The 19,424-nt window shown below is 35.3% G+C and overlaps 1 protein-coding gene and 1 long non-coding RNA gene across 2 annotated transcripts in view; one reads left to right on the top strand and one right to left on the bottom strand.

The window, feature by feature from the left end:
- Nucleotides 1-15,324: 15,324 nt before the first annotated feature.
- The window catches only part of LOC117328711 (transmembrane protein 144-like), a 108,037-nt gene continuing 103,937 nt past the window's right edge, over nucleotides 15,325-19,424 (bottom strand). Inside the window, exons 14-15 of the mRNA XM_033886206.1 lie at nucleotides 16,522-16,734; nucleotides 15,325-16,130 (exon numbers count right to left, since the gene is read on the bottom strand). The gene's annotated coding sequence lies outside the window, so the exon portion shown is untranslated. The remainder of the gene's footprint in view (nucleotides 16,131-16,521; nucleotides 16,735-19,424) is intronic.
- LOC117328717 lies at nucleotides 15,737-16,910 on the top strand. Its single transcript, XR_004533026.1, has 2 exons — nucleotides 15,737-15,769; nucleotides 16,517-16,910. It is a non-coding gene; the product is annotated as an uncharacterized LOC117328717 (long non-coding RNA).

The raw sequence follows: 19,424 nt of genomic DNA, 5'->3' as shown, positions 1-19,424 counted from the left end.
GTATCTTCAAATAAGATACTCATTTGAACCAGACATTGGGAATGGAGTATCTCCAAATAAGATACTAATGTCAACCATAAAATGGGAATGGAATATCTCCAAATAAGATACTAATATCAACCATAAAATAGGAATGGAGTATCGCCAAATAAGTTACAAATGTCAACCATAAAATGGGAATGGAGTATCGCCAAATAAGATACTAATGTCAACCATAAAATGGGAATGGAATATCTCCAAATAATATACTAATGTCAACCATAAAATGGGAATGGAGTATCTCCAAATAATATACTAATGTCGACCATAAAATGGGAATGGAGTATCTCCAAATAAGATACTAATGTCAACCATCAACTGAGAATGGAGTATCTCCAAATAAGATACTAAGGTCAACCATAACATGAGAATGAAATATCTCCAAATAAGATACTAATGTCAACCATAAAATGGGAATGGAGTATCTCCAAATAATATACTAATGTCAACCATAAAATGGGAATGGAGTATCTCCAAATAATATACTAATGTCAACCATAAAATGGGAATGGAATATCTCCAAATAATATACTAATGTCAACCATAAAATGGGAATGGAGTATCTCCAAATAAGATACCAATGTCAACCATAAAATGGGAATGGAGTATCTCCAAATAATATACTAATGTCAACCATAAAATGGGAATGGAGTATCTCCAAATAAGATACTAATGTCAACCATAAAATGGGAATGAAATATCTCCAAATAATATACTAATGTCAACCATAAAATGGGAATGGAATATCTCCAAATAATATACTAATGTCAACCATAAAATGGGAATGGAGTATCTCCAAATAAGATACCAATGTCAACCATAAAATGGGAATGGAGTATCTCCAAATAATATACTAATGTCAACCATAAAATGGGAATGGAGTATCTCCAAATAAGATACCAATGTCAACCATAAAATGGGAATGGAGTATCTCCAAATAATATACTAATGTCAACCATAAAATGGGAATGGAGTATCTCCAAATAATATACTAATGTCAACCATAAAATGGGAATGGAGTATCTCCAAATAAGATACTAATGTCAACCATAAAATGGGAATGGAGTATCTCCAAATAAGATACTAATGTCAACCATAAAATGGGAATGGAATATCTCCAAATAATATACTAATGTCAACCATAAAATGGGAATGGAATATCTCCAAATAATATACTAATGTCAACCATAAAATGGGAATGGAGTATCTCCCAAATAAGATACTAATGTCAACCATAAAATGGGAATGGAATATCTCCAAATAAGATACCAATGTCAACCATAAAATGGGAATGGAGTATCTCCAAATAATATACTAATGTCAACCATAAAATGGGAATGGAGTATCTCCAAATAATATACTAATGTCAACCATAAAATGGGAATGGAGTATCTCCAAATAAGATACTAATGTCAACCATAAAATGGGAATGGAGTATCTCCAAATAAGATACTAATGTCAACCATAAAATGGGAATGGAATATCTCCAAATAATATACTAATGTCAACCATAAAATGGGAATGGAATATCTCCAAATAAGATACAAATGTCAACCATAAAATGGGAATGGAATATCTCCAAATAATATACTAATGTCAACCATAAAATGGGAATGGAATATCTCCAAATAAGATACTAATGTCAACCATAAAATGGGAATGGAATATCTCCAAATAATATACTAAGGTCAACCATAAAATGAGAATGGAGTATCTCCAAATAAGATACTAATGTCAACCATCAAATGGGAATGGAATATCTCCAAATAATATACTAATGTCAACCATAAAATGGGAATGGAATATCTCCAAATAAGATACTAATGTCAACCATAAAATGGGAATGGAATATCTCCAAATAAGATACTAATGTCAACCATAAAATGGGAATGGAATATCTCCAAATAATATACTAATGTCAACCATAAAATGGGAATGGAATATCTCCAAATAAGATACTAATGTCAACCATAAAATGGGAATGGAATATCTCCAAATAATATACTAATGTCAACCATAAAATGGGAATGGAATATCTCCAAATAAGATACTAATGTCAACCATCAAATGGGAATGGAATATCTCCAAATAATATACTAAGGTCAACCATAAAATGAGAATGGAGTATCTCCAAATAAGATACTAATGTCAACCATCAAATGGGAATGGAATATCTCCAAATAATATACTAATGTCAACCATAAAATGGGAATGGAATATCTCCAAATAATATACTAAGGTCAACCATAAAATGAGAATGGAGTATCTCCAAATAAGATACTAATGTCAACCATAAAATGAGAATGGAGTAACTCCAAATAATATACTAATGTCAACCATAAAATGGGAATGGAATATCTCCAAATAAGATACTAATGTCAACCATAAAATGGGAATGGAGTATCTCCAAATAATATACTAATGTCAACCATAAAATGGGAATGGAGTATACTAAGGATACTAATGTCAACCATTAAACTTCCCCGGGATCTTCAGTAACATTCATCTCTCGAAATCTTAAAACTTGTGTTGTTAGCTTCTCCGCCAATAGCCGCCATCTGTCGTGGATATCGTGACACTGCTCTTGGATATCGAATCTTGGACATGTAAAACCCCGTGTGTAGAGGAAGCAGGAATGTTACTGTCTAGAAAAAGAAAATCACGCTTATCTTACGAATAATTGTAAGTTAAGATAGAGGTAAGCGGCTGATGTTGGAGAATCTTTGTTTTACTTGATTTCAAAGGTTTTATTGAGGAACTATTAATAAAACTTCAAGGCCTTACTCCCAAATGACTCGGAAGCTGCCGTGTTTATGAATTACAGTTCCCAACGAATAGATGACGGGCTTTGAATTATGACACAAGCTAACTATATTGTCCTCGGTAGGTAAAGTATTTTTGACATAAACACTTAAAATTATTGCTGATATGGAGGACTTTCGTGTTCTTATCACGATATTGTAAATGTGTTAAAATCAATTCTGTAAATGTGCATATTGATATCGTTGCCCATTTTGGAGTTGTTTTTTTTTTTTTATTTCTGATTCATTTGTCTGTCCAGTTTCTAATAATGTAACTATGCGTGTGTAATCTGACTTTATCCACTTCCACCAGAAAATATTCTCCGAGTATTGGTGTTCTTCAATAATTTTATGCTATATCCAGGAGAATAAACTGGTAGCTAGACTTCCTTTGTAAAGTCATGTGTAATCTTGTATTGTGGAAAACGTAAAGCAAGTTTAATACTTTCTCAAAATATTACCCGTATTGTAGAAATGTAAGCCATGTTTCCATACAGCATACGGTGTATATTACTTTGTAGTAAAGCGAGAGAGGTAGCTGTCAACATTCAGTCTTTCCCATAATTTAACCTGTTGATAATTTCTTACATGTTCTTTGATCAAACGCTGTCATCGACATTTGTGTGGATATACACCAAACCTTCTACAGTAACACAACACAAATTGAATTTTTTGTAAAGCATTTTACATTGTAGGGGGAAAACCTTTACTAAAATGAGACAATGAATTCGAGAAAGTGTTTGATAAAAATCTCGCGTTTTAGGCAGTAAACTTCATTCTTACATTTTACCAAGACAAAAACATTTAACGCTAATGTATAAGGTACATTTAACAGAAAATCAACCAATCAAGGACGTGCACATTGATTTGAAAATGAAGTTTTGTGCTTTTACTAAAGTGTATTTTTCAATATGATTTAATTGTCACAATTCACACCCGTACAGTGTTGAGATATATACTTCTCACATAACACCATACAGTTCTGAGAAATATACTTTGCATTTAACTATTTTCGTTGTTGTTTATGATTCAGAGCACATGAAAGGACATTACACAATTTTTAGATATAAAAACAATAATTTAACATTGAGTGGAGGGTGTAAATCTCCACTGTCTACAGTATGACTCGCACATAGAGAGTAGATTCTGTAAACTATTAATGATATTGCTGATAACACATTTACACGCGAGGTTAGAACGACAGTGTCTCCTTTCCCGCTAAATCAAACTTCATTGGGAAAATAATCGATAATCGAGACTAAATAAAGTTTTTTTTTATAAAGACACACATTGTAAGATTTCTCGATTCATAATAAGAGTGAAAACACTACTTGTGACTCGAGAATTTATTCGTTTCATAATATTCCATATTTTCCCTAATACCCATATTGAAAGCTTTTACAGAACAGGCCTTATTACAGATTAAATGAAGCATACAAGCTACATAGATTTTGAGATATGCTGATTGATCCCTGTTTGGAAATGCGTATGACTCTAAAATGGACTTAAAGGGATAGACAAAAGTGTCTCAAAAATCTTGGTAAGCACAGAAATTAACATTATGCCCTGTATCTATTTGTATCATGTTTTATACAAAGTGATTATTGCATCAAGCTTTTCCAACGATTTGAAAATATACTCATGTTTAACAATAAGATTCTACAAACATGTACTATCATAAGAAATTGACATAAAAACCAACAGTAACATTCTATCATATTAAATACATGATGCTAATACTTATTGTACTGTGTTTAATACGGTGATATTTATAGGATAGTAGCAATCACAATAATTGTCATCAATCACAAACATGTCAGATCAGTGTCACTACAAAATTTATACAAAGATGTCAGATCAGTGTCACTACAAAATTTATACAAAGATGTCAGATCAGTGTCACTACAAAATTTATACAAAGATGTCATATCAGTGTCACTACAAAATTTATACAAAGATGTCAGATCAGTGTCACTACATTCGTACTAATTTTTTACAAAGATGTCATATCAGTGTCACTACAAAATTTTTACAAAGATGTCAGATCAATGCCACTACATTCGTACTAATTTTTTACAAAGATGTCAGATCAATGTCACTTCGTTCATACTTTTTTTTACAAACATTTAGTAGATAGAACTGTAAACACATGTCTGGGATTGATAAGATGGCTTTATGTCATAGATACATGTACGTTGTAGGTAGGTAGATGTCCGTGTTGGTTGATATGATCTCCTCCCTGATATATCGGAAGTAGTAATGCTGTATTGCCAAATATCACATTGAAAGCCGTAAATTTTTTGATTCCTTATCTTCTTTTTTTTTTTTTTTTTACAAATCTAGATAGATATTATCGAAAATATATATGTTTCGCTCTGCTGTTGTTTTTACATATGCTATCCCTCTACACTTGATGCTGCCTTTTGCCTTTTTACAACAGTAAATGTTACCACTTCTCTCTACTTGCCAATGTGCCCTATGTAACCCGTGTATGGTCATAATCGCTCTCCCCTTATTTATAGACATATAGACATGTTTTCGTCACCACCTCGTTATTTACCTGTGTGAAGTCGACCATGTATGTCAACAGATGTACCAGTAAAGACATGGCCATACTCGTTATTATCGTCACGTGGACACACACTGTTTAGATGTCCGTATGTGTCGTTAACTCTATAATTAAAGGTATGGTCATACTCGCTGTCATCGTCACGTATATACACGCTGTTTAAATTTCCGTAGGTGTCGCGTGCTGTATGATTAAAGGTATGGTCATACTCGCTATCATCGTCATACTTGTTATTGTGTGTGTGAAGTTGACCGTATGTTACACTCTGATCACCAGTATGGTCATACAAATCCTCACCTGACACATTATGTTCAGTTTTCAGTTCACCCAGGTGATTATAGACATTATCGGATGTACTGATAATCTCTGTATAGCTGTGATCCACTTTATCAGGCTTTCTCATTTCTATGTCGTCACCTTCACTGCTATTTTTTGCAGCAGGAAACTTTTTGAACACTCCACGACGACGTAAAAGTAAAATAACAACGACTATGATGATTAACATCGCCACGCCCCCTGCTACTGATCCCACCACTGTTGGTACAAACGACTGCTCCGGGCTCGTTGATGGAGACTTTTTATGCTTGTGTGTATTTTTCTCTGAACTTGGAAGTGTTGCTAGGTGATAGTTACTTATTCCGTCCTGATAATGGGTGGTAGACAGTTGTTTACTCGAGACTGTTGGTACACGTCCACTTGTGGTCGTTTGTCGGTCAGATTTACTTGTTCCGCCCTGTCCATTGGTAGTACTGGCTGATCCCACTTGTCCACGTCGAGTTGTTTGATGGTAAGTGTTGCTAGTCGTGTCCTGGAAAGTGTCTGTAGTAATTTGTTGATTTGGTGTCACACCGTCAGTGGTAATTATAGATGTGGTATCTAGGATGCTGAGTTCCGTAGTAATTTGTGTAGATACAGAAGTGTTAACACATAACGCTGGAAGTAAAGTATCACAAGACAAGACAACAGGTATCAGGTGATTGTTGGTGATGTTGACTGACATACATCCGTCATTAGTACTCGGGGGATGGCCCCATAATGTGTACGTCACCGCAAACCCACCAATCCAGTAGGTGACATTTACAAGTCCTCCGAAACTGATGGATGTAGAAGCAAACTGTGAGTTGTTCATGTAGCAACCAGATAGGGCGTGTAACCAATCGAATGTATTAAATAGGGTAAAAAACTTGGTAGTTTGCGTTGGTCTATAACACAGAGGCTGGTATTTTTCGCTACAGTTTGTAGCAACGAACTGTTGTTGTGGTTTGTAAGTAACTGCCAGGCAGTTACCGTCACCAGATACATCACTTGTATTGGTTTCCATACTAAATTGACACATACAATGGAACCTAATATTTTGGGAATTTATAGCCGTTCCTCTCCCACAATAAGTGTACTTTGTATCGTGACATTCCCCCGCAATACAACCAGAAGTTGTGAGTGTAACATCCTTGTAACAAACACACCTATCTCTTGTAAGGATGAATCTACTGTAATTACAAAATCGTAAACATTCCTTAGCCGGATCTCCAGGTGACGTCACTGCTTTTCCGTTGTCATTGTGTTTAAATATTCCAAAGTAACAACCCTGAAAATTAATCCAAACACGTTTAGCGTACGCCCCGATCCACGCCGTCTGGTGCGTCCCCAAGACCGTGCTGCTGATATTGTCAATGTCATTCGCGATGTCTCCTGTGAGGTCCATGCCTAACATTGGACATGTGTTGTCATTGGAAGCGTCGCTCCACGTTTGGTTCCCAGACAAATACACCGTTTGCGAGACTCCATAGCCACTATTGACAAAGAGAAGTAGAATGAACCATAATGTCACCTCCATTTCTCATTCTTTATGTTCCGAATATATCCCCTTGATTGATTCCGATTTACTTTTTCTATTAAAGAATTGAAAACGCTGGTTAAAATGTTTAAAACTATCACCCGGCCACTTCATTTGTTATCAGGAGATGTCGCCAAACACAAGAGGTCATGAGTTATCTATGTCTTCCTCCTGGCGTACACTAAACATGTACCTTGGACCAGGAAGTGGAAAAGCAGAGCAAAGTGTGTCAATCGATAGAGAAGCACGAAATCAAATAAAGGTTGTGACATACGATTACTATCGGAAGAGTTCATTATATTGCAGCTCGGACAGTGTAGAACTGCATGCAATTTCAAAACATTTCCACATTTTTGTCAAATACACGTTAACTCCACATTTCTATTATTTTATATCTGATATATTCCTTTGTAATAAGTTACACGCATGTGGCGTATTTGTTAGATAGTAAAACAGAGCAAAATAATAACAGAATATTGGAACGAATGCGTGTAACGTTGTGCGATACCTCAACTGTTTGTGTTGATGAAACATGAGAGCCCCAAACTATCAAAAGTCGAACTATGGCCGGCTTTTATTTGGGCATTATGAATGTGGTTTATACATGTACTCCGAATAATTCTATTAAGAATCACTGCGGGTGAGTAGAATGCAATGATGATATTTATTACTCTGGCAAGCAAGTTATATCAATTACCAACAAAATGACAATATTCAAATAATGAAATACTTAAATATTGCGTAAAGCATACAAGTAACAATATAGCATAGAATCAATGTTATCAGTGAGTGGTACTTCGTAAATATACTAACCTATGGAAAAATAGCATAGTATATTACAAAAACCTACGAGTATCTAAATCCTAACCGTTATATAAATACTAACAAACCTATTTAGTGCCAGTGTAGTATGGTAAAGTGAAGTCCGCGGTTCATTTTACCATTGTGGTATTTTGACTCCGTTTCATTTCACCATGCTTAATACCATGCCACACCGGTACCTCCGTTAGACACCGTACGCGTATGGCTAGTTGCGGCTTGATTAGGACTCACCTTCTCCGTTCCGAGGTCAAATTTCAACTCTTTCAGTCAATCCCAAACTATGACTTTATATATCTTAAACCGGAAGTGATAAATAATCAAATTAGAACGAATAGGCTATACGATAGCAGACGAAGCGTCTTGACATAATAGATTTTGTTAGGATGTAAAACAGGGCAAAATAATAACAGACAAGTGCTAATTGCAATGGGAAACCTTTACAGAAGTCCCCCAAACACCCCCAGTCATACCATTACGTTCATTATCCCTCAATATCCCTATATACCAAATTTCATTGAAATCATTTCGACAAATCAGAAGCTTCCGTATGGTTGCTATGGTAGCGAACCCCATTCAGTTGATTTTGCAGTCCCCTAATACCCCTACATATAAAATTTGATCAAAATCTGACAAAATGTAAATTTGGATCAATCAGAGGCCAGGAAATGGCGGCCATTTAGTTAATATATGAAAGTGAGGTTACGAGAGTGACCGGAGTCCCATGATATAGCTTCATACAAAATTTGATCAAAATCGGACAATATGCAAATTTGGACCAATCAGAGGCCAGGAAATGGCAGCCATTTTGTTAAAAAGTGAAAGTGAGATTGGGAGAGTGACCGATGTGCCATGATGTACCTACATACCAAATTTCATCAAAATTGGACAATATGTAAATTTGGACCAATCAGAGGCTAGGAATTGGCAGCAATTTTTTTTTTTAAGTGAAAGTGAGGTTACGAGAGTGACCGGTGTCCCATGATGTACCTACATACTAAATTTCATCAAAATCGGACAATATCTAAATTTCGACCAATCAGAAGCCTCCGTATGGTTGCTATGGCAACAAAATGCATGCAGTTGATTTTGCAGTCCCCTAAAATCCCCACATACCAAATTTTATCAAAATCAGACAATATCTAAATTTCGACCAATCAAAGGCCAGGAAATAGCCGCCATTTTTTCAATCTAGAAACGGAAGTTGCAGTTATGTTTTAAGTGTCATGAGACACCTTAATACCAAATTTCATGAAATTAAAGTTATAATGAAAATATAAGGGGAGCTGGCCTAGAACCCTGGCGTACACCATAGAAATAGGGGGGGGGGGGGGGGGGGGGGGGGGGGGGGGGGGAATCAAATTTCAAAAATCAGGAGCCGCGATAGCCATCTTTGATTTCGGGAAAAAGTGTCTCAAAATAATCTTCACATGTTCATCTTTATTCCCACCAAGTTTCATTTCAGTTCTACCAACGGTTATAGATTTACAGACCATTACATTTTAGCCAATTAGGGGCTCTGGTGGCCATATTGGACGTCCGATCGAAAAATAAATAGTGAGGTGCACAACTTCAGATTGCCATCTATGTTCACGCAAAGTTTCATTTCAATCCGACTTACAGTGTTCGAGAAACGCATCGGACAATACTTGGCTGAAGAATAATAATAAGAAACGGAGTAAAAACAATTAGTCCCCAACCTTTGTTTGGGGGGACTTAAATATTGGAACGAATTCGAGTATCGTTGTGCGATACCTCAACTGTTTGTGTTGAGGCTACATGAGTGACCCACGCAATCCAAACTCGTAGTTTAGTTTAAACATATTTTATTGACATAAAATGACAAAGGGATTGGTCGGTAAGTTTTGCCAACTTATTGATGACCTTTCCCGCATAAATGACATATGATAATATACAGTGGTCACATGATGATATGTACAAATATTCAACAATATGATAAACAAAAGATGATTTATGAATTGTCTTTCTTAAAAAATAAAAAAAGGTTATATTTTATTAGGGATGGAAAAAGAGAGAGAGAATGAGAGACAGGCAGGAGGAGAGAGAGAGGGGGGGTGACAATAGTTTTGTATAGCTTGCAACAAGTAAAATTAATGAACTGAGATAGTGTTTCCGATCCTTCCCGACACAGACGACACTTGTTACACTATTCACTTTCCAATCTTTCAGCTGTTTCAAATGTTCATCACATCCCGTGCGTAAGTGGCTTTCTCCTGGTTCCGTCCGCTCTTCCAGTTAACTACGTTTCTCAAGTGCCGTTTGGATCCGGAAGGACCAGAAATACAACCTACATTTTTAGATGGATTCAATTGATCCATTGTTGTCCTTACACTATATATAAAGTACGGATAGATAGGACACTTTTGAAGCAAGTTTATGAACTAATAAGATTAAGAAAAGGAGAGGAAAAAGGGAGGGGGAGTAAGAAACGGCAGCTAGTCGAATCTACCCGACCTTCTCAGGAAGTTTTGCACAGCTTTGGCGATTTTTACATTGTCATTTGGTGAAATATTAGGATCACCTTTACAAAGAACATCGATGTTGGCAGGACCGTACCATGATATTTCAGTAATAAGTGTTCTTCTTAAATTGGCATACAAAGGACAGATAAGGAAAAAATGATAGCAATCTTCACAGGGATGCCCACATTGACACTCGGGTGAATCTACGAGATTAGCTCTAAAAAGATCATAGTTTAGTGTGCTAGCTCGATTTCTCAGTCGACTGTGGATAATATTTAAATTCCTAGGTCCATAGTTTATAAAATGCTTACTATATAATATATTGTTTGCTGTCATAGATTTCTTTACATTTGACTTAAAAGAACTTAGAGAAGGCGAGTTTCTAATAGTGATATTCAAGTCGTTCCAGAGTTTTGACGTAGAGGGAAAGAAAGAATTGTTTGAAAGTTGTAAACGAAAGTGTTGTTCTCTCAAAAGATGTGCATTTCGCAAATTGTATGGAATTATATTTCCAATATACATTGGCAATAAGTCGACGAGAAAAGTAGGTGACAAATTATTAACTATAGAATAGAATAAAGACAGTTTCCGAGCATCCCTTCTCTTCGCAAGGGGTAACCAGCCGGTTTCTTGATATAAGAAATTTTTTTTTTGTGAATATGGGCAGCCCTGTAACTATTCTCGCAGCTTCTAAATTTATTTTTTCCAATAGCAATAAATTTGTTGTGCCACAGTTGTCCCATACTTCGCAGGCATATTCGAGTAGAGGTCGAATATAAGTAAGATACATTTTTTCTAATGTATTCCTATTTAGGATAAGTTTTAATTTACGAAGTGTGGCTATATATTTATTAACTTTTTTAACCATATATTCAACATGGATATTCCATTTACAATCATTAGAAAAAACGACACCTAAGTGTTTATGTTGGTTAGTGATTTGAATTGGGGTATTGTTGAATGTTAAAGATGGGATAAATGGAAGTTGCCTATTTGAGATAACCAGGGCCTCAGTTTTAGTAGGATTAAAGGACATTAGCCATTCTTTAGACCAGACTTCAAGTTTAATAAGATCTGCGTTTGCGTCTGCTTCAATAGTGTTTAAGTCATGGGACGAATAAGAAAGAGAGGTATCATCTGCAAAGAGTCTAGATAGGGAAGAAAGTTCACATGAAATATCGTTTATATAAAGAAGGAAGAAAAGTGGACCTAGAACTGATCCTTGAGGGACACCAGCATTTATAGTCTTACGCGAAGATATAGAATCATTAATAAAAACTGATTGTTTTCTGTTCGACAGATAACTAGTTATCCATCTTAGAAGAGGTCCTGAGATACCATAATTGTTAAGTTTATGTAGAAGACCTTTGTGCCACACACGGTCAAAGGCCTTTGAAAAATCACAAAAAATTAAAATCGAATGCTCATAATTTTCTAATGATGTAATTATTGAATGATATAACTCGATAAGTTGATGTGTTGTGGAATGGTTTGGTAGAAACCCGGACTGATATTTATAAATAAGGTCATTTTCGATTAAGAAATTATAAATATGTTTATGTACTACACGCTCAAATAGTTTACCTATACAACTTAGCAGTGAGATAGGTCTGTAGTTGGAGACAATGCTTGCGTCATTAGCCTTAAAAATAGGCATGACATGCGCAATTTTCCAATTGTCAGGATATATAGAGGAAGACAAAGAATAATTAAAAATAAAAGATAGCGGTATAGCTATTTCACTGGACAGTAGTTTTAACATTTTGTGGCTAATTCCGTCAGGGCCAGACGCCTTATTAACATCTAGATTATTTATAATATCTTCAACTTCACTGTAATCTATATGTATTTCTGATAAAATAGAATCAGTCCGCCTCTCAAAAGCTGGCAATGGTTTATCTATATCATTTTCAGGTAAAGTACACACAGAGCTAAAGTAATTGTTTAGTAATTCACATTTTCTATCATTGTCGTATATTATTTCGTTTGTAGTACTATCTAGTAAAGGGGATATATCTGGGTTTTTTTTACTTTTAAGAATATTCCCAAGAAGTTTCCAATACGTCTTAGGACTGTTAGTACTTTTATCTATAACTGTATTTATATTATCATAAAATATTTCTTTAGCCCTCTTGATCATATTGTTTACTCTATTTCTCATATACTTATATTTATTTTTGTTCGACTCGGTTCTATTATTGAACATTATTTTTTTAAGTCGATCTCTTTTTCTCATATTACGTCTAACTATTCCATTCATCCACGGTTTATCACTATCGCGTACTACTATTTCTTTGGACGGTATACATTTGTCAACGGCATCAAGGAATTTCTCAGTAAAGAAATTACACATTTCATTGACATGTGATAGGTTCGCAAATCTGTCAAGCCATGGGATACTATTAATCATGACTTTCAGTTTATCAATATCAGTCTGATCATACAGCCAAACCTTTCTTTTAAAATAATGTTTAATTTTGACAGGGATATTTATAATTGCAAAAACAGCATCATGGTCACTGATGGTTCGCTCAATTTCAATAACATCAGAAAAAACGACATTAACAGTATCACTTACAATCATCGGGTCAAGTAGTGTAGAGGAGGTATCGGTTTGTCGAGTAGGTTCGGTAATAACATTAGTTAAATTATAATTGGACAGGATATCACACAGATCACCTCTGATAGGCTTTAAAAAATCAATATTTAAATCACCAGTAATTATTATATTGGGCGTTTCTTCGAAAGCAATATCAATCGAGTGTCGTAAATTCTGCCACAAACCAGTACCAGTATAAGAGGGTGGTCTGTATACGTTACAAATTAGATACAAGGTATTACGAAATTTAATTTGAGACCATATTGTTTCATCGTTACCAAATTCAAGATCGATTCTTCTCTTGGCTACAAGTGATTCAGAAAAATATATGGCAACCCCTCCCCCAAACATGTTTCGATCTTTACGAAAGGGTTCAGAAAAACCACTGATATTAATATCGGAGTTTGGAATGGAGTTATCGAGGTGGGTCTCAGTTATACATACAATATCAACATCATCTGTTAGGGAGCACAAATGTTGAACCTTATTTCTTAAACTTCGGATGTTTAAATGGAGCAAACTAATGACACTGGTAGCCGAACTGCTATTAGAGTTGGGCCCGGGATTTGGGTGAATATCCCCAGCTATTAATAAAATAATTAAGGTTACATTGTATGGATGATGGATGTAATGGGACAACTGTAGTAGCAAAATATATATCCTATGGAGACAGTTCAGATTGGAGATAGCTGTTTTAAAAACTTTGGAGAAATCATTATTGAAGACAAATGTGACTGGTATACATGCCAACTTACAATAGAAACATCCTATGGCAGCTCTCCAGGCGCAAACATCATTACCTGTCATGGAGGGTCAAAAATAAAATTCTCTAAGCATTGATGGAGGTCTGCCATAGGTGACCGTGGTGCATACGTATATACTGGGAAGGAGGGGGAGACCGAGCCAAGCGAAGAAAGTACACAGAGGAAAAGGAAAAAGATGAATGCCATTCGTACTGTGGCCGGCTTTCATTTAGGTGAGTTTGACCCGTCACAACTTAAACTGTTTATATCAACACATGTATAAATACATTGAATAAGAAAATACATATTTATAGTAAAAACAAAGGACTGTAACTATAGTTATTTACATTTGTTATTGTCATCGGGACCCTGCAGATACAAAACATTTCAGGAGGCGTCAAGCTAAGGAAAGACTTTTACATGTTTTCCGCCTTGCAGAATATCACGGGAAAAGAGACATATTCTTATCTTGTTAACGCTTGCCACAATACTGCGCTTGGTATAAAAGATAAAATTAGATATACAATGTACCTTATCAATGTAGACAAGTACTCAAGTTTTGTGTTAAAACAAGCACGCCTCTTCTTAATGATCTTCCGTAACCATGTATGTCTGTGCCTGTGATGGTCGGCCTGTGATAGATAGGAGAGCAGAAGTAATGTTTGAGATAAAACCGAATGTCTCCGGTACCTATAAATGTAACAGACGAATACTGAAAGTAATAAAATCATTTTAGATGGTGATGATCAGAATTTCTATCTAAGGATGATGTCGTCTCCAATCCATGATTTATCTACAGATGATTCTTGTGTCACAACATCAATAATCGAACATAAAACCAATAGTATTACTTCAATTGTTCGTACTCGTGTTCACCTTTGTAAGGTCGAACAAGTCCACAGTAATGGTTCATTGGGCTTGAATGTCGCTGAACTCTCGGTGTTTTGTTTCTAGTCAGAATTAAGGTTTCGTAATTATGTCGGTAATCACTACTGTTTTGAGTTCGAGTTATGGTTTGGTTATCATGCCGGTATTCTGTGTTTTTGAGTTAGAGTTAAGGTTTGGTTGTTATTCCCTGTTGTTTCTGAGTTAAAATTAAGGTATCGTTATTATGTCGGTACACTCTGTTGTTTCTAGTCAGAATTAAGGTATCGTAATTATGTCGGTAATTACTACTGTTTTAAGTTCGAGTTATGGTTTGGTTATCATGTCGGCGTTCTCTGCCGATTTGTCCACATACAAGTTAAGCCCCTAGGGGTCTGTGGTAAATAATGAGGAATGTGTTTAGTTGCTTCAAGGTCATATTGAGCAAAAGTAAAGTTCGGTAAACTATTAAGTAAACCAGTCTCCGGTTCTATATCAAAATAGTGTTTATTGTTTCAGGTTATGCTGGCCCTGATGTTATTAACTCCTTGTTATCACCAAACAAACGCAAAGCCGTCTAAGATGTTTTATTATAAACAATATCATCAATGCCCATGATGAATAGATATTATATAAATGTAGATCAACTCATTGTAAAACTGTATGTCACTGTTCAGCGATGAAGTACAAACGTTTGTAATACGATTAATCATTACACATTCATAACATTTACACCATAATTTATATTATACCTGAAGGTTTGTATCACATCTATAACACTAATGACATCATAGTTATACAGAGGTTACCTGGAGGATTGTATCACATCTATAACACTAATGACATCATAGTTATACAGAGGTTACCTGGAGGTTTGTATCACATCTATAACACTAATGACATCATAGTTATACAGAGGTTACCTGGAGGTTTGTATCACATCTATAACACTATATAGTTATACAGAGGTTACCTGAAGGTTTGTATCACATCTATAACACTATATAGTTATACAGAGGTTACCTGAAGGTTTGTATCACATCTATAACACTATATACATGTAGTTATACAGAGGTTACCTGAAGGTTTGTATCACATCTATAACACTATATAGTTATACAGAGGTTACCTGAAGGTTTGTATCACATCTATAACACTATATAGTTATACAGAGGTTACCTGAAGGTTTGTATCACATCTATAACACTATATAGTTATACAGAGGTTACCTGGAGGATTGTATCACATCTATAACACTATATAGTTATACAGAGGTTACCTGGAGGTTTGTATCACATCTATAACACTATATAGTTATACAGAGGTTACCTGAAGGTTTGTATCACATCTATAACACTATATAGTTATACAGAGGTTACCTGGAGGTTTGTATCACATCTATAACATTATATAGTTATACAGAGGTTACCTGGAGGATTGTATAATATCTATAACACTATATACATGTAGTTATACAGAGGTTACCTGAAGGATTGTATCACATCTATAACACTAATGACATCATAGTTATACAGAGGTTACCTGGAGGATTGTATCACATCTATAACACTAATGACATCATAGTTATACAGAGGTTACCTGGAGGATTGTATCACATCTATAACACTAATGACATCATAGTTATACAGAGGTTACCTGGAGGTTTGTATAATATCTATAACACTAATGACATCATAGTTATACAGAGGTTACCTGGAGGATTGTATCACATCTATAACACTAATGACATCATAGTTATACAGAGGTTACCTGGAGGTTTGTATCACATCTATAACACTATATAGTTATACAGAGGTTACCTGAAGGTTTGTATCACATCTATAACACTATATAGTTATACAGAGGTTACCTGAAGGTTTGTATCACATCTATAACACTACATGTATATAGTTATAAAGAGGTTACCTGGAGGTTTGTATCACATCTATAACACTAATGACATCATAGTTATACAGAGGTTACCTGGAGGTTTGTATCACATCTATAACACTATATAGTCATACAGAGGTTACATGTACCTGAAGGTTTGTATCACATCTACAACACTATATACATGTAGTTATACAGAGGTTACCTGGAGGTTTGTGTAAAGTTTCTTTATGGCATAAGCAGAACACCATTTCGTCACATAGAACAAACACAGTGACATTCCCATTTCAATGCACATTTTACGGATGATACATCCAAACAAGACAAGACTTAGATATAAAATGTAATAGTAGTCCTATAATCACCTTAAATATATAAATAAACTATATGATAATGAAATAAAAATGAGATTTTTCAATGAGATTTGCATTCCCTTTTCAGAATTCTTATACATGTAAAGTCAAGAGGGTCGGAAAGGCGTCTCGTCTCCTCGAAACAGAATGCTATATACAGACACATGGAACAGAATGCTATATACAGACACATGGAACAGAATGCTATATACAGACACACGAAACAGAATGCTATATACAGACACACGAAACAGAATGCTATATACAGACACATGGAACAGAATGCTATATACAGACACACGAAACAGAATGCTATATACAGACACATGAAACAGAATGCTATATACAGACACATGGAACAGAATGCTATATACAGACACACGAAACAGTATGCTATATAGACACACGAAACAGAATGCTATATACAGACACATGGAACAGAATGCTATATACAGACACATGAAACAGAATGCTATATACAGACACACGAAACAGAATGCTATATACAGACAATGTCCACAGGTACTGAACCACTGTACTAAAGAATTGCTAAAATGCAGAAATAGACAGAAATGGGCAACATATATATATATAAATGACTGTTATGAGTTAGGTAGGAGAAGGGGATCAGATCAATGTGATACATAATCTCACAGACAAAGGATGAGTAATAATAAGAGCCCAGATTAAGGGTGAGTCCTTTGTAGGGTCCTCATACGATCAGGTCATGGAAAATGGGAGCTTGGTTCAGTCATAACGATCACAAATCTGCCCATTTGGCTGGCGACATCAGTTCCAACGATATATCATAAATTATTATACACAAAAATTGAAAAAAGCAATGCATGACATGATGATGATCATGTTACGTAAAGTTGGGAATAATCCTAATGTGTTTCGAAGTTTTTGGAGCAGTATATCACAACTTAAATGTTGTAGATCGAGTTCTTCTGATTAGTGGTAGTGGAGCCGGTAAACTGGACATGGACAACAATATACTCCGTGTATCACTAACACACGACAGTAGTAACATTCCAATTGATGCATCAACATCCCTATTACATTGCAAACTGATTAAATTAAGTTATGTTTAACAGCAGTTTTGAAACAATGTTGATGATTGGTGAGTATTCGTCAGACAAAAAATATATACACTTGGAAAAAAGTCCTTTTCAAATAATACTTTACTTGGCCCCAGTCTAACTGACTTTAGTAAACTTTGAGGATGAGTTTTTACAATTCAGACTTCTAATTAACTACAGTGGAACTTCGTTAACTCGAACTCGGATAACTCGAATACACCGCTTAACTCGAAGTACCTCGCCGGTCCCGGCCGAATTCTCTCTTTATCTTTGTAAAAAAAACTCGGATAATTCGAATTCGGATAACTCGAAAAACTCGGATAATACGAAGTAAAAATTTGGTCCCAACAATAAAAATCCTACTTGAAATGTTCGAATAACTCGAAGTATAATTTTCGTCGATCGGTGGCAAACGCCGACATTTTTTAAGAGCTAAATTCCGTTTGTAATACTGAACATATCGGCACTACTAACCTACATGCTATTATAAGTGTTTCATAAATTCATAAAAGAAATTGTCGGTTGAATCTTATAACAACAAGTCTTGATAAAAAGTACTGCTTTACTTACATCAGGTAATTTCCCAAGGCGGTCGCCGATATCAGTACACACGATAGTCAACAACTCATCTACCCGTTCGCTCAAGCGGAACTAATCTCTGACACACCGGTAGATCTACCCGGCTGATGTTTTTACAGGTGTAGAATGACACAGTCACCGGCGCCTATTAAATCTTTAAACTGCTGAAACAATAGCGTAATTACTGCCGAGGTGTTCAGAGTACAACTGTAACGGTCAGTGCTGTCTATTAAATCGGATAAAACGCCAACTCAGTTACAGTAACATTTTATACGCACATGCGCAGCCCAACTTCCGGTGCTAATACACATGGAAATGGCGTGGTTATCAATAAAAAGTAAGTAGGCCGATCAAACAGTATTTTATATATGTCCAATAAAGTTAATGGTTCTGTTACGTTTTGTATGCAATCTGTGTTAAACTTAAACGGTTATTTGTTTTGACATTAATAACTTGTTATTTTGTCGAATTCCGTTTTATCGTTTACCTTTTGCAAACATGACTTGCACATCAGATCGTTATTGAAATGACTAAGTGAAAGAAACTTTATCGTGACTGTATATCGGCAAAACTACACCAAATAACAAGTGACATAACGAAACATTACATATATATTTACATGTATTGACCAGTCTTCACACTAAACTGATGAGCGACAGAGCGAAGTTATAATGATTATATAATGTTGACAAATATTGACCAAACTTTTCACCAAAAACGATAACTCGCTTAATTCGAACACTCGGATAACTCGAAGTTTTTTCGTGGT

The sequence above is a fragment of the Pecten maximus genome, chromosome 6 (genome assembly GCF_902652985.1).
Source record: "Pecten maximus chromosome 6, xPecMax1.1, whole genome shotgun sequence".
Classification (NCBI taxonomy): Eukaryota; Metazoa; Mollusca; class Bivalvia; order Pectinida; family Pectinidae; genus Pecten; species Pecten maximus.
The sequence above is the reverse complement of the archived record's forward strand: the minus strand, read 5'-3'. Positions and strand labels throughout refer to the sequence as shown.